This window comes from Mirounga angustirostris, unplaced genomic scaffold, assembly GCF_029215605.1.
Source record: "Mirounga angustirostris isolate CCGP_5_RB_7025 unplaced genomic scaffold, mMirAng1.0.hap1 SCAF_7, whole genome shotgun sequence".
NCBI lineage: Eukaryota > Metazoa > Chordata > Mammalia > Carnivora > Phocidae > Mirounga > Mirounga angustirostris.
Window position 1 is genome coordinate 79,172,408 of NW_026991715.1, and position 24,927 is coordinate 79,197,334.

Below are 24,927 nucleotides of genomic sequence, written 5' to 3' on the forward strand. Positions count from 1 at the left end.
GTTTTCTATTTCTTCATGTTTCAGTTTTTGTAGTTTATAAGTCTCTAGGAATGCATCCATTTCTTCCATATTGCCTAATTTTTTGGCATATACTTGCTTCTAATATGTTCTTATAATTGTTTGTGTTTCTTCAGTGTTGGTTGTGATCTTTCCTCTTTCATTCATGATTTTATTTACTTGTGTCCTTTCTCTTTTTGATAAATCTGGCCAGGGGTTTATTGATCTTATTAATTCTTTCAAAGAAGGAGCTTCTAGTTTCTTTGATCTGTTCTACTGCTCTTCTGGTTTCTATTTCATTGATTTCTGCTCTAATATTTATTATTTCTCTTCTCTTGCTGGGTTTAGGCTTTATTTGCTACTCTTTCTTCAGCTCCTTCAGGTGTAAGGTGAGGTTGTGTATTTGAGACCTTTCTTGTTTCTTGAGAAAGGCTTGTATTGCTATATACTTTCCTCTTAGGACCACCATTGCTACATCCCAAAGGTTTTGAACAGTAGTGTTTTCATTTCATTTGTTTCCATGAATTTTTTAAATTCTTCTTTAATTTCCTGGTTGACCCATTCATTCTTTAGTAGGATGCTCTTTAACCTCCATGTATTTGAGTTCTTTCCAAATTTACTCTTGTGATTCAGTTCCAGTTTTAAAGCATTGTGGTCTGAATAACTGCAGGTAATTATCCCAATCTTTTTGTTCTGGTTGATACCTGATTGTGACTCAGTATGTGATCTGCTCTGGAGAGTGTTCCATGTGCACTAGCCAAGAATGTGTATTCTGTTGCTATGGGATGGAATGTTCTGAATATATCTGTGAAGTCCATCTGGTCCAGTGTATCATTCAAAGCCTTTATTTCCTTGTTGATCTTCTGCTTAGATGATCTGTCCATTGCAGTGAGGGGGGTGTTAAAGTCCCCTACTATTATTGTGTTTTTATTGATATGTTTCTTTGATTTTGTTATTAATTAGCTCATATAATTGGCTGCTCCCATGTAGGGGCATAAATATTTATAATTGTTAGATCTTGTTGGATAGACCCTTTAATTATGATACAGTGTCCTTCCTCATCTTTTATTACAGTCTTTGATTTAAAATCTAAATTTGTCTGCTATAAGGATTGCCACCCCAGCTTTCTTTTGGTATCCATTAGCATGATAACTGGTTTTCCACCCCCTCACATTAAGTCTGGAGGTGTCTTTCAGTCTAAAATGAGTCTCTTGGGGCACCTGGGTGACTCAGTTGTTAAACGTCTGGCTTTGGCTCAGGTCATGATCCCAGGGTCCTGGGATTGAGCCCTGCATTGGGCTTCCTGCTCTGTGGGAAACCTGCTTCTCCCTCTCCCACTCCCTCTGCTTGTGTTCCCTCTCTCGCTGTGTCTTTCTCTGTCAAATAAATAAATAAAATCTTTAAAAAAAAGATAAAAATAAATAAATAAAATGAATCTCTTGCAGACAGCATATTGGTGGGTCTTGATTTTTTATCCAGTCTGATACCCTGTGTCTTTCCATTGGGGCATTTAATCCATTTACATTTAGAATAACTATTGAAAGATATGAATTTAGTGCCACTGTATTACCTGTAAACTGACTGTTATTTTATATAGTCTCTGTTCCTTTCTGGTCCGTGTTACTTTTGGTATCTCTCTTTGCTTAGAGGATCCCTTTAATATTTCTTGAAGGGCTGGTTTGGTGATCACAAATTCTTTCAGTTTCTGTTTGTCCTGGAAACTTTAAATCACTCCTTCTATTTTGAATGACACCTTAGCTGGATAAAGTATTCTTGGCTGAATATTTTTCTCATTTAGCCCCCTGAATATTTCATGCCAGTCCTTTCTGGTCTGCCAGGTCTCTGTGGATAGGTCTGCTGCTAATCTAATGTTTCTACATTGTAGGTTACTGACCTCTTGTCCTGAGCTGCTTTCGGGATTTTTTCTTTGTCTCTGAGATTTGTAAGTTTTGCTATTACATGTCAGGGTGTTGACCTGTTTTTTATTGATTTTAAGAGGGGTTCTCTGTGCCTCCTGGACTTTGATGGCTGTTCCCTTCCCTAGATTAAGGAAGTTCTCTGCTATAATTTGCTCCAATATACCTTCTACCCCTCTCTCTCTTTCCTCTTCTTCTGGGATCCCAATTTCTCTAATAATGTTTCACTTTATAGTATCACTTATCTCTCAAATTCTCCCTTCATGATCCAATAGTTTTTTATCTCTCTTTTTCTCAGCTTTTTTATTCTCCATCATTTAGTCTTTTATATCATTAATTCTCTCTCCTGCCTCATTTATCCTAGCAGTTAGAGCCTCCATTTTTTATTGCATCTCATTAATAGCCTTTTTGATTTTGACTTGGTTAGATTTTAGTTCTTTTATTTCTCCAGAAAGGGATTCTCTAGTGTCTTCTATGCTTTTTTCAAGCCCAGCTAGTATGATTATAAATGTTATTCTGAACTCTAGTTCTGACATCTTACTTATGTCTATCTTGATTAGGTCCCTGGTAGTCAGTACTGCCTCTTGTTCTCTTTTTTGAGGTGAGTTTTTTTGTCTTGTCATTCTGTCCAGAGAAGAATAGATGAACAAGAGAACAAAATACTAAAATGGCAACAACAACTCCAGAAGAATATACACTAAACAAATCAGATGAGACCCTAAACTGGGGAAAAATGAAAAAATAATCCAACAACAACAAAAGCAAAAAACAAAGAGATAGAATATAATCAGAGAGGTGAGCATAACATAGCAATACACTGGATTTTGTGTGTATTTTGGTTTGTTTTTAGAAAACTAGATTCCAAAATTTTAAAGAAAGAAAAGCATATATATGTATAAAAATAAAGTTAAATACAATGAAAGGATAGAATGTAACTGTAAAAATGGAAATTAAAAGACAAGGGAAAAAAAAGAAAAGAAAAGAAAAATGAACCAGAGCTCCTGAGTGTATTTTGGTCAGTTTTTTAGAAGAAACTACATCTGAAAATTGTAAAGAAAGAAAAACTTATATATACAAAAATACAATTAAATTCATTAAAAGGCTAGAATGTAAATGTAAAGATGAAAATTTAAAAAGACTTCGATTAAAAAAAAGAAAAAAGGAAGAAGAAAAAGAAAAAAAAAAAGAAAGAAAACAACAACAAAAAAGATAGTGTGATCAGACAGGTGAATAGAACAGAGCCAGACACTAGATTTTGGGTATATTTTGGTCTGTTAGAAGAAACTGCATCCCAAAATTGTAAAGAAAGGAAAACATATATATACAAGCATAAAATTAAATACAATGAAGGGATAGATTGTACTGTAAAAATGAAAATTAAAAAAAGATTTAAAAGAGTTGATAAAATAAGAAATTTGTAGAAAAAGGAAAGTAAAAAAAAAAAAAACATTTTAAAGATTAAAGTTGAAAGACTAAAGAATCATGGGGGGGAAAGCCATGAATTCTATGTGCTATATTCCCCTAGTGCTGGAGTTTTTCAGTTCTCATTGATCCATAAACTAGGTCTTGGCTGGATATTCTTATAGATCTTCTGGGGGAGGGGCCTGTTGCGTTATTCTCAAATGTGTTTGCCCCAGGTGGAATTGCACTGCCCTTGTCAGGGAGCCAGGCTAAGTAATCTGCTCCATTTTGCTCTATGTGGCTTTTGTTCCCTGATGGCTTTTTGCTCAGTTTTAGGGGATAAGAATGAAAATGGCAGCCTCCCAATCTCCAGCCCCAGAGCCAAAAGCTTGGGGCCTCACTCCTCAGTGAGCCCTCAGAGAAAAGCAGTCAGTCACTCCTGTCTCCTTGGTCTCCAGCTACACTCCATGCTCATTCGGCCTGTGACGGAGCTTTTCTATCTCAGGCACATGACCCTATTTCGAGTCTCCGAATGCTGCAGACTCCTGTGGTGTGCTCCTGAACTGCTCTTCCCAGGGGAGGAACGGGGGTTTCATGGTTCTGGTGCTTGCTGGGCCCCTGCTCAGTCACCCGACTGAGCTGTTGTTCATGGTTTATGGCAACTCTGAGCTGAGAGCCCACTCCTGGGCCCACTCTTTGCAGCTGGCTTCCCTGCTCCAACTTCTGGGAGCTCTGCCACACTCAGGCATCCCTGGTCTTCCTGTGACCCCGAGGATCCTGAGACCACACTGTCCCAGTTCAGGTTCTGCCCCCACTTAGCTGCCTGAGCAACATCCCTCACCAGAGCAGATATCTAAAAGTTCTGATTTTGTGTTCTGCTGCTATATCACTTGCCAGTAGGTGGCTGATGGAGCCTCCCTCCCCTCTGAGGTTTATCTTCCCATATATCACCTTGGATTCACTTTTCTGCACCTCCTACCTTGCAGAAAGTGGTCACTTTTCTATTTGTAGAGTTGCAGCTGTTCTATTCTTAGCTCTCTGGTTGAGTTTGAAGATATTCAGAATGATTTGATAGCTATCTAGCTGAATTCCTGAGACCACTCAAAATTAAGGTTTCCTTGTCCTCTGTCATCTTGAACTCTCTCCAATATTGAATCTTAAAATTGCCATTAAGAATAATAATTGAGGCTTTAAGATGCAAATGCTAAAATAACAAATTATATTAACCACTAATAAAATGTTTGTAGTCATTTATCATTCTTTAGGGAAAATGTTTTTTCACCTCCATATTTTTCTTCCTTTTTAAAATTCAGCAAGGTATTTTTATTAATTAACATAAAAAGTAATACTAAATTAGCTTGGAAAAATGACATTTTATCAATAACATGGAAAAAATTAAATAGAATCTTCTTTTCTTTTTAAGAATTTTTTATTTATTCATTTAAGACAGAGAGATACAGATAGAGAGAGTTGGAACAGTGGGGAGAGGCAGAGGAAGAAGGAGAAGTAGACTCCCTGCTGAGCAGGGAGCCTGATGTGGGGCTCGATCCCAGGACCTGGAGATCATGACCTGAGCTGAAGGCAGATGCTTAACCATCAGAGCCACCCAGGTGCCCCTAAATAGAATCTTCATGATCATGTCCTGTGGTCCACAGTCATAACTAGAACTTGCAATTTTGATGGAATGAATAAAATTATTGGATATTTAATATTATTTTTCAAACCTTTTCTTAGTAGTTTAATAGATATCATAAAAATTTCTTAATGATTTTCTTGCATTAGTACTACTATGTCTATCAACACACACATACACACACACACACACACATTCCCTTATTTCCCAAAGGTAGTTATCTGTGGAACATCTTTTTTTGTTTGTTTGTTTTCAACATTATATGTTTTAATGTAGCTCTATTACTGTATTTAATTTTTAATTTTATATTATTACTGTATTTAATTAATTTAATTTTATAATTAAAATTTTATAATTAAACTTTTATTTTGAAATTACTGTAGACTCACATTCTGTTTAAGAAAAAATATAGAATTCTTGTGTACTATTTATACAGTTTCCCCCAGTGGTAACATCTTGCAAAATTATAGTGCAATATCACAATCAGGATATTGATATTTATACAACATACCAGTCTTATTTGAGATAGGCCAGTTTTAGCTGTACTTGTGTGTGTGTGTGTGTTTGTGTAGTGTACTTAGCTCTATATATCATATATGTAATTTGGGGTAAATACTAATAAAACCCTGCTTTTCTAAGTCTAATAGTATTTTATGTGTTTATCAACATATATATAATTGTACTAATTGCATCACAATTAAACATGGTTTGCTCTTTATTGAACACCTACACAATGTGAAACACTGTAACCATTTTTTTTGTTTATTTGACATATAACATTGTGTAAATTTAAGGATTATAATGTGTTAACTTGATACATTTATGTACTGTAATATGACTGTCGTAGCAATATTTAGCACCTCTCTCACATTACATAATTATCTTTGCTTAAATATATTTTAAAATTTAATCCACATCAGATATGGTTCATTGTGTGGGTTAAAAAAAAACCTGCAGAATTGTGATTCTAGGTTTTTATCCTTTTAAATCTTTTCATCCTATTATGATAGTCATTTTATTTTATTTTATTTTATTTTATTATTATTTTTTTAAAGATTTTATTTATTTATTTGACAGAGAGACACAGCAAGAGAGGGAACACAAGCAGGGGGAGTGGGAGAGGGAGAAGCAGGCTTCCCATGGAGCAGGGAGCCCGATGAGGGGCTCGATCCCAGGACCCTGGGATCATGACCTGAGCCGAAGGCAGATGCTTAACGACTGAGCCACCCAGGCGCCCCTTATGATAGTCATTTTAATTAAAATAAACTTGGAAGAAGAATTTTCTCTTCCAAAAGAAGGTACAACAATTTTTTATGTAAAATCCGAAGTTGAAGTAGGAGTGCCAAATACAAATGAAAGCAAAAGAGGCTTCACAATAAATTAATATTGCTTTCAGGGAAACCAAGATAAAATTGAGTTTTTGAATATTTGATGAAATATACTGTATTAGTCTGAGAGTTGCTGTAATAAATTACCACAAAGTTGGTGGCTTAAAACAACAGAACATTTTGTCTCATAGTTTTTGAGGCTAGAATCCAAAAAATGTTAGCAGGGTCATGTTCCCTCTGAAAGCTCTAAGAAAGAATCCTCCTTTGCCTTTTAAGTTCATGTGGTTGTGGGTAATCCTTAGCTTGAAGCTCCATCACCCCACCCTCTGCCTACATGTTCACATGTCCTTTTTCTTTGTGTATCTCTGGTATCCCCTCCTCTTTTAAGGATACCAGCCATTGTATTTACGATTCAGTATGACATCACCTTAACTAATAACATCTACAAAAACCTACTTCCAAATAAGTCACATTCCTAGGTTCCAAGTGGACATGGATTTTGGAGGGATACTAGTCAGCACACTAAATACACTGAAGAAAGATAATTCTAATTAGTGGAGTTACATTTTCACTCATATTTAGTCAGCTGGAATTGTGAGAATAGAGGTGGCTTTTGAACAACATGGGGTTAGGGGCACCAACCCCCTACACAGTCAAGAATCCACATATAACTTTTGGCTCCCCCAAAACCCAACTACTAATATCCTACTTATTGACTGGAAGCCTTCTTGATAACATAAAGAGTTGTTTAACACATATTTTGTATGCTCTATGTATTATATACTATATTCTTACAATAAGGTAAGTTAGAGAAAAGGTTATTAAAAATCATAAGGAAGAGAAAATAATTTACAGTACTGTATTATTAAAAAATCCTCATATAAGTGAACCTGTGGATTTCAAACCTGTATTGTTCAAGGGTCAACTGTATGACTATTTCCCTATGGTAGATATAATCAGAGCTCATCCCCATCTGGTTCTCCTTTTGGGCTCACAGAAAAAGTAAATTTTCTAACTTTTTCAGTAAGATAGCATTGTAACTTACTTGTTCTTATCATAGTGGTGTAAGCAGAGTGATATACTCTTACTTCTAGGCTAAATCATTTATGAGGCTCTCTCTCTTTCCCTGATAGAGTGACCAGAGACACCTCATCTTTACAGATAATGGATCAACATAAAAGCAAAAGCATCTTTCATTTTCCTGGATCCTTCATGATATTGTGGAGCTGAACCAGCCAAACATGCATTGGATATATGGGTGAGTGAGAAATAATTAATGATTTTGTAGAACTAACCTAATAATTTTTTTTTCCTGTAGCATACCCTTTCCTACCATAACCAATATTTACTTTCCAGACATTCCCTGTTTCAGGCTCCCATCCAGTCCTTATTAGTCAAATATTCCAATATCAAATTATCTTTTTTATCTGCTCTTTAGTAGTATGACCAACCAAATCTCAACTGTTCCATATTACTAAAAATATAATTATAAATTATATTCAATCTGATACTTAAATAAATCTTAGGTAAAGAAGTAAATCCACAAACTGTTGGGTCTTCAAGGAGTAAACATCCTCTCTTAGACTTGTTAGTTCCTTCAAGGTTTTATATTTGAAAATGTGAAAAAATTTAAATTATATACATATTAGTGTAAACAAATCTAAACATCTCAAGAAATTAAAATGATTGCATATTCTGTTTTTATTTCCAGATACTCTATAATTTTATAGTAGTGAGTTTATAATAAAAAAGGGTTGTGGACCATAAGAAAGTGTGCTAAAATGCTTTATTAGTTGATTTACAAAGTGACTCCTTTTTAGACAATACTATTTCCATGAAGCTATATAAGTGAGTTCATGTTGTAAAACATTCTGTAGTCCTTGAAATGAAGAATTTGCAGGGGACATGGATTATAAAGAGATTCCTAGGCAGAAATATACAGCAATAACATAAAAATTACAAGTCAATTACCTGCAGAAATTAAAAAAAAAAACAATTATGTTTGGCAATTTAGGAATATAAATGTTAGAAATACACACTTGTTTTCAATTTCAGCTCTCATAACAGAGGAGACCCAATTACAGTATGTTCCAAATTAGAAAGCTAATTAGATGCTCAAAACTGGCATCTTTGTAGTATAAAGTATTATATTTATCTCGCCATTTTACTTTCAAGAGAACATGCTTTAATTTATAGTCTTATGTGGTATGTATATACCACATATGTGTGTGTGTGTGTGTGCAGTTGTATGCATCCATATTGTTTCCAAATAATTTTTTCAATTCTTTCATTGGGACTATATTTTATTGGGTCAGAGTCAAGCAAACAAAGTAATACTGTGCTTCAGAGGAGTACTAAATGATAAAAGGTATGAAAGAGAAAAATACTGTCATCTGGTACCCAAAACAATTTTTCAGATGTGTAGAAACACCCTTTATCACTTCATTTACATAACAATTATATTTGATTTCCCCACCCCCGCCAAGAGTCCTTTACACTCGGTCACAGTATTCTTTAGTGTATTACAAAAAATTCACTGGGTAATTAAAACTATTAAATGATAGAAAAGAATGAAGCAGAATGCATCTGCCAGTACAGGGAGTAGAAGGGGAGACAATGAGCAGAAGGATTTTTCAACTTACCAAGCCTTGCTAATCCACCTTTTGACCTCATTGTTAATATGAGAATTATTAGTGCTGAGAAAATATATCTAATAGGATATTGAAGCCTAGAGACTCAGTTCATGACCATAAGGAATTATAAATCCAATTGGACAGAGGTTGAATCAACATGAATATCAGCTAATAAATACAAAGTAGTAACTGGATATATATATATATATATATATATATATAGTTTTGAGTGATGAGAATTAATGTAGGTGTAGTTGAATTTGCTATTTTATTATTTTTCTGATAAATTTATGATAAATGTACTCTTAATAAATAAATTAATAATGAATTTCTGTGTTACATAAAATCCCTTTTGAGCCAATATACTCAATGCATATGTATGCATAATCATATATGACAGCAAGAATAGATTATATTTTCATTAATATATTTACCTTTTATGACCTAACATAGCATGGATCTGAAAATAAAATGATTCTCCTTTATATTTAAACACCTGCATACTCATTTGTGAGGAAGTGAATTAATCATTCAACCTATATTAGATCACCTAATATATCCAAGCATGGATCAGAAAAAGTGCCAGAGATTTTTGTTACCTTTGATAATTAAAATAGTCATTTTTTCAGACAACTGAAATCTTGATAGAAACAAAATTCAGTATATCATTCTCAAAAACAACAACAATAACAATACTAACATTAGAAGGGGTAAGAAGAAAAACTATTAAATTAGAAAGATCCCAGGTTATTCATGTTTTCTAATTATAGAGCCTATATAAATTTAGATGTTTTATATAGATATAGACAGAGATATTTAGACATTAAAGAGTAATGTCAAAATCAGGGGCACCTTGGCTGGCTCAGTCAGTGGAATGTGCGACTCTTGATTTTGGGATTGTGAGTTTGAGCCCCACATTGGTGTAGAGATTACATACATACATACATACATATTTAAAAACTAATGTCAAAATCCATACTGCTAATTTTTTTTCTTCATTTCCTGTCAAGTCCACACAAATAACAAAGAAGTAGCCTGATTTTAGAACATGTTATTTCCAGGACATGTACTGAGATTAATAAAAATTAAAAATCTTTCCTAATTTTTCTACTTTTAAAATAATAGCATATAATGAGAACTCTGAAACTTTGCAATATCCTAAACCGACTTATGAATTAATAAAGACTATGGTGTATATTCAGCACATCTTTAGTGTTCATTTTTCCCCCTTGAAAATTGATACTTCATTTGTGTAACTGTATTAAGCAAAACACTCCTAGTCACATAGCAGGAAGCACAACTCATATTCAGTACTAAATCAGAACCTCTAAACTGTTTTCATTGTGTATATGGGTTTTTAGGAGATGCCGTTTATAAAAAAGAAAAAATCTTATCAAGTTGGGAATGTTGAGTTAAACATGTTTCTTTATTGTAAGAATTTCCATGACCTTAATGGGCAAATACTTATGGTGAAATTATAAGGGGGAAGAGCATAGGTGAAATATTTTCTTTTTTTTTTTTTTTAAAGATTTTATTTATTTATTTGAGAGAGAGAGAATGAGAGAGAGCACATGAGAGGGGGAGGGTCAGAGGGAGAAGCAGGCTCCCTGCCGAGCAGGGAGCCCGATGCTGGACTCGATCCCGGGACTCCAGGATCATGACCGTGAAATATTTTCTAATGTCATTTGACTATGGGGAATTTTTTTTATAATATAGCAATTACTATATCACTGAACTAGGGTTCCATTTCCGAAGCACTCCCCCAAGCTATAACCAGTATTTATCAATGAATTTTTGTCTCTTGCTTACTTCTCTATCTACTATAGACCAAATTCAGTCTTCCATGTTATACTTCCTCTTCATTTCACTGCCCTTCATATTAACTATTGCCATTTGGCTTCTCACAGTTTATTCTTCCATTCTCACTCTAATCTAGTCTGTCGTTCACACTGCAATGATCGTGCGTGCGCCTTCCTAGCACAGATTGCTCATGTACCTCTGCAGCTACTTCCTGTCCTTGTAGAACTAGTTTATATGCCATATCCATGGAGCTTTCTGCAATACTCCTACTGAGAACAGCTTAGCTATTATTCCAATTGCTCCATGACTCTATTACTAAAAGGATCACACATGTCTAATTTTGCAGTGTGTATATCCATTTTGACTAAAAAATTTTGAATGTTTTTTTTTAAAGACAAGAAGTAGACATTGGTACAGCTTACCAAGTATTTCCAATTTTCCTTATGGGTCCATGGTAAAGTAGCTCTTCACTAATCCTTGGATTAGGGTCATGGAACTTGGTGGATTAAACATGAATGGAAGAGAGTTAGCCTCTCTGTACACGGAGAGGATAAAGCCTTAAGAGTCAGTGCATGACTCACCACATTCTTTCTTTTTACAATAGCAAATTGCAATATGTCAGTTAGCCTGCCTAATCGTAGAATAAGACAGGAGCTGACTACTAAAATAGAGGTAGTAATGATGCAGCAGGAAAAAAAAAAAAGTATTACTTGTTGAGATTATGGAGTTGTTTGTTACCACAGTATAACCAAGCTTTTTCTTTGGCTACATAAAATGAAGAACAGACTGTCTTGTATGTAAAAGATGAAAAAGAAAAAAAAGAAAAAGAAAAGAATAAAAGAAAAAGTATTAAATGGAGAAGAAGGGATCCTAAAATTCTCAGTGTTTATTTAAATAATGAGCTCGACTCATTTAACTTTTTGTTGCTTACCAGATTTTAGGGAAATGCTACCAGAATAAACATATCAAATGAATTATTAAAGAATTATTTTAGTTAAAAAAATCTGAAAATAAAAAAGGTCTGTTATCATGAATTTCTATTCCAAGTTGCCTCAGTCATTGCCTGCAACTTACTGACCTGTATTCAGCGACTAACCATGATACAACCATTTCAAACTTAAAAGGCCAAACATATAATTTTCCATCATTGTTTCCATACTATTTGATAATATTTCTGTTATCATGCATAAGAAAATCAATAAGCTTCCAAAGAAATAAATCTAAATTTTAAGGTAGTTAGCAAACTCTTCTTATTTTTTTATTAGATTTCTAAAAATTTAAGATAAACTGATCACAGCTGATCACATTAACCTTCTGACAGACATATTATCATGGAAATGTCTATAAATAGTGAAACTTGAATTAAAATAACCCATCAGGCTTCTTTCCTATCAAAGACTTTTTTATTTTCTATGATAGAACAATACAAGGAAGGTCCCATGCTTTGAGAATTCTGAGGGATTTTTTTTTTTTAAAGATTATACTTAGAGAGAGTGAGAGCAGGTGGAGGGGCAGAGTGAGAGAGAGAAAGTATCTCAAGCAGACTCCATGCTGAGTGAGGAGAAAGACTGGGGCTTGATCTCATGACCCTGAGATCATGATCTGAGCCAAATCAACAGTTGGATGCTTAACCCTGAGCCACCCAGGTACATGAACTCTGAGGGATTTTTGTGAGCCCCTAGAATTAGTAAACATACATGTGTGTGTGACATTGTGATATTTTGAGGGTATTAAGGACCAATATGGTTGTATCTTTAATACTTTTCCCACTCTATTATATCACATATAAACAACAACAACAACAACAATAATAACACTTTTCCCATTCTATTATATCACAATGCAATATTGACCATATGGTTAGACACTAATTGGTTTAAGCCTTTATTTTATAAATGGAAGTTGTGACCTACTTGTAGGTTAACAAATCTACTTACCGTGTTGTAGTTAGCATTTAAATAAATAAAATTAAATAAAATGTGGGAGTTCTGCTATTTGAAAAATTGGTTTTGTGTATGTACACATGTTCCTGATGACTCACAATGTAAATACCTGTTTTTGTTTGATGAAGTTGGTCATCAGATAAGTTTAAACTCACTTATCTGAGCTAGTCAGTGTTAAGTAATCCTATCCTATTGCTAGAGGTTCCTTTAGACAGGGACAGATTTAAATCAGTCAGTGCTTGGAAATCCCCTGGTTATATAAATTAGTACTACAGAAGATTTACAAAGGGCCTTTCCTTCTCTCTTTTGAGAAAAGTTTTGGAAGTTATTTTTCTCCTTTCCTTTGGAAATTGAGTATGAATATGTATGGCCTAGAATAACTAGGTTTTTAGATGCCAGTCTGAAGATAAAATTCACACCAAGTGTTTCAGAGCAACGCAGGCAGAGCTTTGATATACCCAGCCACATTGCTATCCCCTCAAACTCCCCAGTTATATGAACCTAGAATTCTCTAACTTTTAAGCTAGGATCGCCAAGAATGACAACAGTCAAAATATCCAATTTAAACTGTATCTTAGGGGTGCCTGGGTGGCTCAATCATTAAGCATCTGCCTTTGGCTCAGGTCATGGTCCTAGGGTCCTGGGATCGAGCCCCGCATCGGGCTCCTTGCTCCGCAGGAAGCCTGCTTTTCCCTCTCCCACTCCCCCTGCTTGTGTTCCCTCTCTCGCTGTATCTCTCTGTCAAGTAAATAAATAAAACCTTTTAAAAAAACCTATCTTAGGTCATACAGAATCACCATAATAGGAAACTTTATAATATCTGCCATAGCCATGAAGTAATAAGTGCAGTTGCATGTAAAGAAAAGCTAAATAATGATCTAAAAAATAACAGAGTGACAATTTTCTTTTTCTTTTTTTTTCTTAGATTTTATTTCTTTATTTGATAGGGAGAGTGCACAAGTAGAGCGGAAGGCAGAGGGAGAGACAGAGGTTCTCTGCTGAGCAGGGAGCCCCACTCAGGACTCGATCCCAGGACCCTGGGATCATGACCTGAGCCAAAGACAGATGCTTAACTGAGTGAGCCACGCAGGCGCCCCAGAGTTACAATTTTCAAGCAGGAATGAAGATGAGGCCACTGATGGCATTGTTTCAGAGGCCCAAAGACATCAGATCTAAAGTCTCAGCAATGCACTTGCTCATTTCCTTATGGATGTAGGGTGGCTGTTTTATTATCAGACACCTTGTTTGAATTTTGTACCGGAATAGGAAATGTTCAAAGGATGAAGACAGAGTGGAAAATGTAGATTTTCTTTTTATGCTGGGCAAATTAGGGTTAGAACAAAGTTAGAGTTCTCATTAGGAAATAAGAAGAGAATGTAGTTTGGAAAGGAGCAAGCAGTCTCTGCCACATCTACTCCAGCGTGGACAGAACAAGAAATTTCACTGAGCACTGAGAAACTAAATCTTTCATGTACATCAGTGAGATAGGATGGCAGAGGGTTACCCATTATTACAAAGTTAAATAAAATTCTAAGTATTCTAGAAATCCAGGGAAAGGACAAATATTTTTCCAGATGTCTCAAGGAAGAAAATAGAATAGTCATTATGTCATATAAGATCAAGTCCCTCTCTGTGTAAGACAAGGGAAGGCTAATTCTCCAGGGTGGTCATTTTACCAAAAGCATAAATCTGCTGTATGACAGCCACAATTCAAAACATTAGAATTCTAGCAATATCAAGTAAGAAGTAATGATCCACAGACCAAATTAAAATTGCTCATTATGCTGAGGAAATACAACTTTGAATGGTATAACAGAATGTTTCTCTTGAAATAGCTATATTATGCATCTTTAAAAAGACAATAATGAAAGAAAACTTCTCCTATGAGAGTTACCAGTTGAAGAAAACTTTATGTCTTTAGATGGCACACTGGAAGAATCTTATTAAGTTCATATGTATTCATATATTTCTAACTATATATCTATACCTATGATACATATCTACATCTATAGATATATAGATATAGATTACTTATATATTATATAGTCATGTATAATATGTATATAATCTTATAGAGATATAGAATGCTTATATAGTGATACATAATAGTTATATATATAAAATAGGAATAGAAATAAAATATATTTATAGTGTTTTATATTATAAATAAAAATAGTTCAGGAGATTTTAAAACAAGGATTTGGGATCAGATAATTCTAGACCAAACATTTCAACAAAGAGAACGGTCCATTCAATCAAACAAAAATGTGATTTTTATCTTCATATAGTTTTGTCCTGCTGTTAGAGATGATCATTTTTAAAACAAAACATGGCTTGTTCTTTGAACAGACAAGAACTATGGAGAATGTTTTGCTGATGAAATCAGAAGCACTGCTCCTCAGAAATAAGCATTTAAATTGTTAATTTTTCAATGTATAAAGGGAAGGCAGGGAGGATGAGTATAAGTACAGGGAGAAATAGACCAATCTACAATTTTATTTTGAAATTTAAATATTTCTCTCTCAATAATTGTAGGACAAATTAAGTGAAAATCAATAGGATATAAAATATCTGAGCAACCCAAATAATCAGCTTTAACACATTGACTTTTTTTTTTTTAAGATTTTATTTATTTATTTGACAGAGAGAGACACAGCGAGAGAGGGAACACAGGCAGGGGGAGTGGGAGAAGGAGAAGCAGGCTTCCCGCCAAGCAGGGAGCCCGATGCGGGGTTCGATTCCAGGACCCTGGGATCATGACCTGAGCCGAAGGCAGACGCTTAACGACTGAGCCACCCAGGCGCCCCAACACATTGACTTTTATAGAACAATCTGCCAAACAACAGCAGAATACATTCTTTTCAAGTACACATGGAATATTTACCAAGTTAGACCATAAAACAAGTGTCAGCTAATTTAAAATGATTTAAATCATACAAACATATTCTCTGACAACAACTGAATTAAATTAGAAATCAGTAAAAGAAAGATATGTGTAAAATCCACAAATATTTGGAAATGAAACACATTTCTAAGTAGCCCAAAGGTCAGAAGAGAAACAAAATAAAATTGCAAAATATTTCAAGAGAATGAAAATGAAAAGAAAATCCTAATTTGCAAGACCCCAATGAAGCAGTACTGAAGAAATACATAACAATAGTGCCTTTATTAGGAAAGAAAAATCTTGTCAAATCAATCATCTTAGCTTCCATCCTAAGAAACTAGCAAAGAGTAAATTAAATCCAAAGTAAGCAGATAAGAAAGGCATATTAAATATTAAAGTGATAAACAATGTAATAGATAAAATAAAATCAATAAAAAAGATCAATGTAACCAAAAAGTAGTTTTTGAGATCATAAAATTGATAAGCCTATAGATTGTCAGATCAATGGAAAAAAAATAAAAGAAATTACCAATGCCAAAAATGAAAGAGGTGATATCACCAGAGATTCTGCAGACTTTAAAGAATAAACAGAAAATATTATCAACAAATTCATGGCAGTTAAGTTGACAGTGTAGGTGAAATGAACACATTCCTTGACACAATTTACAGGGAAGATTAAAAAGGTAAACAAAAGAGAACAAAACCCCAGGCCTCAATGATTTTGCTAATGAATTCTATGAAATACTCAAGAAAAAATTAATATCAATACTACACCACTCTTCCAGATAATTGATGAGGAGGGAATACATTCCAATCAGACAAAGACATTAGAAGAAAAGAAAGTTGCAGAATATAGATACAAAAATTTTGAAAATTTTATTAAATTGAGGGGTGCCTGAGTGGCTCAGTCCGTTAAGCATCCAACTCTTGATCTCAGGTCAGGTCTTAATCTCAGGGTCATGAGTTCAAGCCCCACATTGGGCTCCATACTGGGTTCCACTCCGGGCGTGGAGTCTACTAAAAAAAAAAAGTTATTAAGCTGATCCAACAGCTAATCACCAGAGTTTATCTCAGGAATTCAAGACTGGCTTAAAATACAAAAATCAACTAATATAACCTGCTATATTAACACTAAAAAGGAAAAGAGAGAACATATAAACATGACAGTAGATGTATAAAAAATCATTTGACAGGGGTGCCTGGCTGGCTCAGTCATTAAGCGTCTGCCTTTGGCTCAGGTCATGATCCCAGAGTCCTGGGATTGAGCCCCGCGTTGTCAGGCTCCCTGCTCCGTGGGGAGCCTGCTTCTCCCTCTGCCACTCCCCCTGCTTGTGTTCCCTCTCTCGCTATGACTCTCTCTGTTAAATAAATAAATAAAATCTTTAAAAAAAATCATTTGACAAAATGAACAATGAAATAGAAGAGAATTTCCTCAATTTTATAATGGACATCTATGAAAAACCTTGTGTTAACAGCATGATGGATAGTGAAACACTGAGTGCTTTCCTCCTAAGAGCCTCACTTCTATGCAACATTATCTTGAGATTTTAGGCAGTGAAATAAACCATAAAAGTCAATGAAAGTTATCCAGATTAGAGAAAAAGTAATAAAACTTTATTCCTAGAAGACATGATCATCTATGTAGAAAATTTTGTAAAACTCACAAAAGAAAACCTACCTGAATTTAAGTCAGTTTAGTAAGTCTGCCTACTATCAGATCAGTAGAAAAAAATATCAATTGTATTTCTATGTACTAGCAACATAATCAAAAATTGAAATAAAAATATACCATACACTGTAGCATCACAAAGTATGAAATCCTTAAGAATAAATTTGGTGAAATATGTGGAAGACTGATACAGTGAACACTAAAATCATTTTTGAGAAAAAATAAAGACCATTTAAATTAATGGAGTGATACACTGTGGTCATGTGTCATATCACTTGATATTAAGCTGTAAATTTTCTCCATATTGATCTTTAGATTCTATCTAATCAAATAAAAATCCCAGAAGGGTTTTTGAGTTTTTGGTTGTTTTTTTTTTGTGTTTTTTTGTTTTTGTTTTTGTTTTTGTAAAGATTGTCAAACTGATTCTAAATTCCATATGGAAATGCAAATAGCCTTGTATACTCAAAACAATTTTGAAAAAAATGAAGATGGAAGACTAATGACTTTATAAATCTGTACTTTTGAAACAGTGTTGTATTGGTCTAACGGAACAGAATAGATAGTCTAGAAATACACCCAAACAGAAAAGGATAACTGATTTTTTTTTTTTTTTTTTTTTTGGGAGAGAGAGACACAGTGTGAGCAGTGCTGAAAAAGGGCAACTTCATCCCTTTATTTTTTTTCACTTTTTTTTTCTTAAGAGAGAGAGGAGAGTACCAACAGTAGAGGAAGAAGGAAAAAGAGAATCTTAAGCAGGTTCCACACCCAATGCGGAGCCCAATAGCAGGACTCAATCTCATGACCCTGAGATCATGACCTGAGCCCAGATCAAGAGCCAGACACTTGGGCGCCTGGGTGGCTCAGTTGGTTAAGCGACTGCCTTCGGCTCAGGTCATGATCCTGGAGTCCCTGGATCGAGTCCTGCATCGGCCTCCCTGCTTGGCAGGGAGTCTGCTTCTCCCTCTGGCCCTCCCCCCTCTCATGTGCTCTCTCTCATTCTCTCTCTCTCAAATAAATAAATAAAATCTTTAAAAAAAAAAAGAGTCAGATACTTAACCAACTGACTGAGCCACCCAGGTGCACAAAGGATAACTGATTTTTAATGACTGTGCGAAGGAATTCAGTGGAGTAAAGGAATTCAGTGGAGTAAGAATAGCCTTTTGAACAAATGGTCATTTAAAAAGAGGATATCTGCATGCAGAGAAAAGTGAAATTGGATCTATATCTAAAGAGCGATTAACTCAATATGGACTGTAGACCTAAATGTACAACCTAAAACTCATAATATCAGGAAAAGTATAGAAAAATTATTTATGTCTCTGGATTTTAGATCTGACACAAAAAATATTTTTCATAAAGGAAAAATATTAAGTTGGACTGCATCAATATTTAAAATACCTGCTCTTCAAAAGGCATTTCCAAGAGAATGAAGAGAAGCCACAAACTGGGAAAACTATTTGCAAACCATAAATAACTTGTATCCAGAATATATAAAGAACTCCTAAATCTGAATGATAAGAAAAAACTCAATATAAAGTAATCTGAAGTTTACATCAAACACTTCATAAAAAAAGACTGAGGATGGCAAATTAAGCACATGGAAAGTTGTGCAATATCATTATATACTTAAAAAGACTCCTATATAAAGGTCCATTGCAACTTTATTCGTATTAACCAAAAACTGGAAACAACAGAATTATGCATCAACAGGTGAATGGATAAACAAATTATGGCATAATTGGTATAATAAAATACTTCCAGCAATATAAAGAAACAGACAGCTACATGCAACAACATAAATGAACCTCGACATAATTATGCTGAGTGAAAGAAGTCAGAGAAAAGGAGAACATCTATATGGTACCATTTACATAAAATCTAGAAAATGCAAATATAATCTCTAGTGGTTGCCTAGGAACAGGTAAGGGATAGGAGGAAAAGTAAGGAGAAATTACAAAGTACATGAGATTTTAGGGGTGATAGATTTAGGGGTGTTCATTATTTTATTGTGAAATATTCCACTGATGTATACATATTGTAAAATTTATCATATTTGTACACTTTAAATATCTGTAGTTTTTTTGTGTCTATTTTACCTCTTTAATTAAATAAATTAAAAATAAAAGACTAGAAAAGGCATACGCCAGTATAACAACAAAAATGAACTTTAAAAAAAGACAATGACAAAGAAAATAATAATGAATTCTGGCTACATTTCACTGTTACACGTATTATCTCATTTCATCTTTCAAAACAGCACTACAAATTCAGTAGCGGTTACCCAGTTATACAAATGAGGAAACTGAGGCACAGAGAGGTTAAGCAATTTACATGTGGTCATTCAGCCAATAAGGAGTAGATACTAGATACTAGATTTAAACATTGATGGTTTATTACTAGAACATATGTTTTAAATTACTTTCCTGTATTTTCTCTTAATTACAAACATTACACACTTGCGCTTTTTGTGTTGATAATGATGATAATGTAAACATTAGTTAAGTTGTTAAAAATTCTTCTGATAGAATCTGTGCTTCAGGGGCGCCTGGGTGGCTCAGTCGTTAAGCGTTTGCCTTCAGCTCAGGTCATGATCCCAGGATCCTGGGATTGAGCCCCACATCGGGCTCCCTGCTCGGCGGGAAACCTGCTTCTCCCTCTCCCACTCCCCCGCTTGTGTTCCTGCTCTCACTAACTCTCTCTCTTTGTCAAGTAAATAAATAAAATCTTTAAAAAAAAAAAAAAAGGATCTGTGCTTCATGCAAGTAGAACTTTGCTCTGTTTCCTCCATACTTCTCATGCATAGAAACTGTGCCTACCATACTGTAGAGGCTCATTAATCATGTGTTAAAACAATTTATTTGATTAAAAAAATGAAAGTCTGGTTCTATCATAACTTACTTGCTGTATTTTTAATTTTCAAAGATTAGCTCAATCCTTGTAGATGAAAAGATATGTAGTAGTAGTAAGCTAAGGCAAAGTTTATTGGAATACAAGTCAGGACTCCTGAATCTTGTTTTCTAGGCAAAACAATTTCTGACAAAATGGATATCACATGCATCTTCCAAGAAGCTATTTCTTTTTTGGTAAAATTGAGCAATTAGAAATGATGACTGGCACTGAAATTTAATTTTTGCAGCAAAATATTTTTCCCTTTATCTTCACTTCCTAGAAACACTTCTATCTTTAGGGTAACAAGAAATGTGATTTGAAGACTCATGAAATAATGAACTCCAGTGTCTTTCCAGCTACAAAATTCTGACTCTAGAAAATTTAAAATAAGGAAGACCGTTCCTAATTTTTTCAGTGTTACCCATTTCCTTTGCCTTGAATTTCCTCTCTATGCTCATACCAAAGAAGGTCCTCTTGAATCCACTCATTAAGGTCCATCTCAATCTCCATCTCTTCAAGTTTCCCATTCCTCCAGTCAAATTAACCTGTCTTTCATGTACATCCCTAGTCCATTGCTTATATCATGTCAATAGAGTTTGCCACATTTGGTCCCAAATGGTTATGGAAGTGTTTGTCTTCTCCACCAGAATGTACATTCTGGAAGGAAAGAGCTGTGCCTTATTTATCTCTGAATTCTGAATTCTTTACTCATAATCATCTTTCAAAGTTTGGGACTTTACGATTGATTTCACATTCTTTTGGAAGTGGTGGCAATAAATTAGATGTCTTTTTAATTTAGCCTTTTATACTTAATTCCCTGGCCCTGGTCAATAAGTCAATCCATTCTCAGGGAGAGAAGCAGCAACAGTTTTGCTGCAGATGGTATAGAAAGTGTCTTTCTACATCAAGCCCTGAATTCCCCGAGGTGAAAAAAAAACAACTTATTCCTTAAGAAATATGTATTAAAGATAAAAGTCCATCTTCATAAAGACTTTTTTTTTTTAAATCTATATATTTCTGTTCTGACCAACAGATAGGTTCGGACATCTTAGCATGCTTGAATTGCCTGCACTTTTTTCTCGGAAATCCACACCATAGGAAAGTTTAGCTGTCATAAATCTAGACTTGCACTGAATTTTTCTTTTGACGTAATGTTCCATTTTGTGTTAGACCAGACCCTAGAAGAGACAAGAAACAGAGTTCTGATTCAGCTGCATTGCATTGTAGAGCAAGCCAACTGCCAAAATAGGGCAATAAAACCAAAGAGTATTTATCATGAAGCAAGCATGACCAACAGGTAGACATTTGCCTTAAATACTCAGGAGGTTTTATGATGATAAACCACATAATGTGGATAGAAAAAGGCTTATAGCCTCTCAAATTCTCAAGCAAAGCATTTTCAAGTACTTTCTAGCCCCATATTATCCTCAGGAAATATAGTGATGTTAGTGACAAATAATGACAATGTTCATTAAATATAATCAAGGACTTGTTGATTCATTATATATTTATTACACAAGAATAGATGGCATTTCAGCCATTCCTTTAGATTATACTGAACATTTTAATACGGAAAGGGAAAGGGTAGTATTTCATGGAGAGCTCACATGTCACATATAAAACCCAAGTAACTCTTTCTGCCTGCAGAAAGGGCACCTGCCACACATCTGCCCTAGAGGGAGGTTTCCTTGCACTGTGACTCTAAAGGTGGGGTAGGGGGTTAGGTGTGATGAAGATTGGGGTTCACTTGATAGGTGACATGAGCCAGACTTCTTACAAATGTGTCTGGCACGGGGGGTCTAGCACCTGGGCACCCAGGTATTTCTCATCGCAGAATGCTCCTACCATCCTGTAGAGTTCCCAAGATCCTGAGAGTTGAGGCTTCCTCTGGGAAGAGTGGTCATGGCAGCAGTGTCTCCGGTCTGACTCCACCATTCTCTGAGCCTCCCTGATGCTTAATGCATCCCAGTTCATCCTCTCCCTGCCCTCCTTCAGGACCCGCACTTATTTTCCCCACACACAGCGAGAGCCACAGAGTGCACCTCGCAGGCTCTAACTGCATCCTATTTACCCTTTTCCCTCCTCTTTTCATTCTTGGAAAACCCCCATGCTCCCAACCTCCCTGACCATGTCCCAGCTTCTGTCAGCAAGCATCCCACATAGAAAAATTAAATTAGATTAAATTAAAAGATTTGAGAATTGAATTTATTGATTATCATCAAAGTCTTCTTTTGCTGCTCTATTTTAACTATGAATAAAGTAGTTTATAAAATGCTTTGCTAAATGTATTAACTTATTTAGATACTATAATAACTATGAAATCATAGAATTTATTTTTTCCAACAGTTTGCATTTTATTTTATTTTATTTTATATTTTATTATGTTAGTCACCATACAGTACGTAATTAGTTTTTGATGTAGTGTTCCATGATTCATTTCGTATAACACCCGGTGCTCCATGCAATACATGCCCTCCTTAATACCTGTCACTGGGCTAATCCATCCCCCCACCGCCCTCCCTTCTAAAACCCTGTTTGTTTCTCAGAGTCCATAGTCTCTCCTGGTTCATCTCTCCCTCCGATTTCCCTCCCTTCATTTTTCCCTCCTTCTCCTAATGTCCTCCATGCTATTCCTTATGTTCCACAAATAAGTGAAACCATATGATAATTGACTTTCTCTGCCTGACTTATTTCACTTAGGATAATCTCCTCCAGTCCCATCCATGTTGATGCAAAATTTCGGTATTCATCCTTTCTGATGGCTGAGTAATATTCCATTGCATACATAGACCAAATCTTCTTTATCAATTCGTCTGTTGAAGGGCACCTCGGCTCTTTCCACAGTTTGGCTATTGTGGACATTGCTGCTATGAAATCAAAGAATTTAAAAAAGTGAATTTACTACAGAGGTATTATACAAGTCTCTATTTATTCCTGATCCTACCTTCTGCCAAAGGAGGACTTCAGGTATTATTCTAATTTTATAACGAGGATATTTTTGCCTTGGGTGTTTATAACATGCTGAATCACAAGCAAGCAATAAATCATTTCTCTGTCTTTCCTGAGAATTTATCAGCAATGTATCTTTTGCTTTTTCATTATTTTCTTATCATTTATTCTTCACATAATCAGAGTCTTCTGTATGCACAGCATTTTGCAAAGATGCAGAGGGCCCCTGCCCTCCAGGAACGTAAATCTACACAAGCAAAATACTTTGTATGTATAATATAATAATTAAAAGGTAACTGATAAGTTCAACAGTTAGAACGCATAGAAAATGTTATTTTGTGCCAGGTGTTATGCTAAGCAATTCACATATATTGAGCAATATTATTAGTAAAAATACAAAATATTTGTTTTCATTTTTGTATAGGAAAAAAGCATTTGTCAAAAAATATAAAAATAGAGATTTTTTATTAAATACTTTGCATCCCTCTATCAAAATGCTAGTCCGGATGATGCATTCGTAAATTCAAAATCTCTGTGATTGCTTAAAAACTTGTAAAACAGGATATGTTGTATTTTTACATCAAATATATTTAAAATATATTTATTCTCTATAGCATCAGAAATTTTAAAGAAAAAAATTCATATTTTTCTTGTTTTTCTTTGGCAAACTAACTTTAGAGAAACATATTTCTACTGACTTGAATTTCATGGTTTAGTCTAGAGGGAAAAGGAAATAATTTTGACATGTAACATTTTACTCTATCATCGTGACCTGCGTCTTCCTTTTTTTTTTTTTTTGAGTAACTGAAATATGTGATACAGTAATGTGAATAATTGAGGAACACATATGATACTTCTGAATTTCAGAATACACAACTTTCTTTAGTAAACAAATACATAGAATTAATGTGACTGGAACACAGACTATCTTCTCAATGAAGGTTTCCTCTAAGTAGAAGTTACTAATTAAAAAAAGAAGTTATTAACTTGAATCTCCTTTGCAATTCTCTTACCTATTTCTTATGCACATTCTTAATTGTTTAATGGATATTCTTGTTCATTTTATTTTATTTTTTTTTTTAATTAACCCTAACTGTTTCTACTCCTTATGTGGAGATATGGTGAAGTTTTCGTCCATGGTATTGACATTCATTACATATGGTTTCTCTATATGCTTATTATTTTCTGATTTTGCCCTAACATATAGTCTTTATTTAATAGTTAATCATTGAGTTCCAATAATATTTGAGATCTGTTTTGAATAGCCAAAAATGTCACCAGACAAACTTAATCCATGTACTCCCCCAAAATTTAGTTAACACAAAGAGGCACAAACAGATATAGAGGGGGAAAACACAGTGAGTTTAAAGTGGAAGATAAATTGCCTAATGATTTTTTTTTTTTTTCAGATTTAGAAGACTGTTGTTTCCTAATTTAAACAAAGAAGGATGACTAGGGAAGTGCTATATAAGTAACACTTGAAATCATTCTTGTATACTGTTATGTTCACAACCAAGTTGAAAGAACTAAAGATACAATTATTTAGGGGTGTAAAATTGTAGGGATGAGTCGGTTGGTCAGGCAATCCCATTTGAAGTGATTTTGTAGATAGAGGGCTTGAGCTAGAGAGGCCACATCAGCGAGAAACATAATTAGCATCTCTTCATTGATTATAAGGCTAGCAACTCTGAAAAGAAGAAAAGGCTTGAAGAAAAAGAGGAATATTATTAACTGAAATAGAACGTGTAATCAAAGTTTCTTGGGGTATTTTCCTAGAAACTTACAAATGATTTACAGATCCTTTCTGCTAGAGTCTTTTAACTAAAGGATCATTAATCTCCTTCACACTTTCACATATTGAAAGCCAAGAAAAGGTTTCTTATAA

At 34.5% G+C, this 24,927-nt stretch overlaps 1 long non-coding RNA gene across 1 annotated transcript in view; it reads left to right on the forward strand.

Moving 5' to 3' along the window:
• LOC123860799 (uncharacterized) overlaps positions 1-24,927 on the forward strand; it is a 408,437-nt gene that overhangs the window by 255,387 nt on the left and 128,123 nt on the right. Inside the window, exon 7 of the long non-coding RNA XR_006794868.3 lies at positions 7,409-7,533. This is a non-coding gene — a long non-coding RNA (uncharacterized LOC123860799). The remainder of the gene's footprint in view (positions 1-7,408; positions 7,534-24,927) is intronic.